The sequence below is a fragment of the Penaeus monodon genome, chromosome 36, assembly GCF_015228065.2.
Source record: "Penaeus monodon isolate SGIC_2016 chromosome 36, NSTDA_Pmon_1, whole genome shotgun sequence".
Lineage (NCBI taxonomy): Eukaryota > Metazoa > Arthropoda > Malacostraca > Decapoda > Penaeidae > Penaeus > Penaeus monodon.
In genome coordinates, this window is record NC_051421.1 from 3,254,850 (window position 1) to 3,257,349 (window position 2,500).

The window sequence follows — 2,500 nt, forward strand, 5'->3', positions numbered from 1 at the left end:
ATATAAATATATATATATACATATATATATATATATATATATATATATATATATATATATATATATATATATATATATACATACACACACATCCATATACACACACACACACACACACACACACACACACACACACACACACACATATATATATATATATATATATATAAATATATATATATATATATATATATATATATATATATATATATATATATATATATATGTGTGTGTGTGTGTGTGTGTGTGTGATCTTGCTATGTGTGTATTTATATATAAAGACATGCACATGCATGTTGTATATATGTATATACAGCGTGTATGTATATACATTATATATACATATATATATACGCATATATATGTATATCTACATATATCTACATATATATATATATATATATATATATATATATATATATATATGTTATATACGTATATATATGTATGTATACATATATCTACATATATATATGTATACACACACACACACACACACACACACACACACACACACACATATATATATATATATATATATATATATATATATATATATATATATATATATATACACATATATACGTATATATATACATATATATACATTTACATGTTGTATGTATATATATATATATATATATATATATATATATATATATATATATATATATATATGCTCTCTCACACACAAATATTCATATTTTTATATGTATACACAGACACACATATATTTATATGTTTATATGCACACACACACACACACACACACACACACACACACACACACACACACACACACACACACACACACACACACACACATATGATTGCTGCGATGGCCCAGTGGTTAGAGCACTAGACTCCGACCCTCATGGTCCCGAGTTCAATTCCCCGCCGCGGCAGTCGTAAAAATGCCTGCGCTCTGACTGCTCGGTCGAGCCCGATCTCACGACGAGAAAACGACATATCGCCTTGAGAAGTCAAACGCAGGTGTCGTAGGGGAAGTCGCCGCTTTGGCATAGGTGTTAAACGCCGAACCGCGGTCGATTAGGAAGGGCATCCAATCAGGGAAGGATGACTCTGCCAAATATCCTTTCAAACAATGAATTGAGAGAGGCAGATTTCTTGCAGTGGGATAAATGGCTGTTAAAAAAAAAAAAAAAAAAAAAAAAAAAAAAAAAAAAAAAAAAAAAAAAAAAAAAAAAAAAAAATATATATATATATATATATATATATATATATATATATATATATATATATATATATTTATATTTATAATTATATTTATATGTAAATACACACACACACACACATATACATATATATGTGTGTGTGTGTGTGTATATGTACCATTGTATATATATATATATGTGTGTGTGTGTGTGTGTGTGTGTGTGTGTGTGTGTGTGTGTGTGTGTGTGCGTGCGTGCGTGCGTGCGTGCGTGTGCGTGTGTGTGTGTGTATATACACAACATGCTCGTGTTTTTATAACAACACAAACATGTATATATATATAACTTGAATACACATATATGAACGCACAGACACGCTCACACACTCGCACATATACATGAACACACACACACACACACACACACACACACACACACACACACACACACATATATATATATATATATATATATATATATATATATATATATATATATATATATATATATATATATATATATATATATATATATGAATAGTATGCTATTGATATTGATGAACACATACATGCTCTATATTACAGTTGTGATTATTATGATTACGTTGTTATTAAATATGTCCTCACTATTATCATTTCCATATAGGTTACTACTAAGAAATATTTACTCTGACTATCAACATACTCCGTTTACGTTACCACCAAGGATTTTTCCCGAATGGCCGGCTATTTTTAGAAATGTACACTAACAACACAATTATACCATAGTCTCTCTCTCTCTCTCTCCACACATAAGCTCCACACATATCACTACCAAGGAGCTTTCCTTAACCCAACCACCACGGATTTATGTTCTGTCCCCTTCATGGTTAGTGAACCGAAATACACACTTCTTGTATACCAAATAAGAAAGCCAGGACGCTGTACAACCCGCTACAGTAGTTTTCACAGACAGGCAACAGTGAACATGAAATTCGCAGTTCACTCTATTTCCAAGCCGGCCTTTGTTCACGTTTCGCAAGGACGCCGTAGTTGAATAACGGCCTGTCTGCTAACTGGCTGAGATGCAAACTCCAGAACAAAAGAGCCAATGACATAATACATTTCCCTAATTGCTTTACGTAACACTCCAGCTTTTTCCAATTTCCCGTAAAAAGCTGAAAAAAGAGAGAGGGGGGGGAGGGAAGGAGGGAGTGAGAGGGAGGGAGGGAGGGAGGGAGGGAGGGAGGGAGGGAGGGAGAGAGAGAGAGAGAGAGAGAGAGAGAGAGAGAGAGAGAGAGAGAGAGAGAGAGAGAGAGAGAGAGAGAGAGAGAGAGAGAGAGAGAG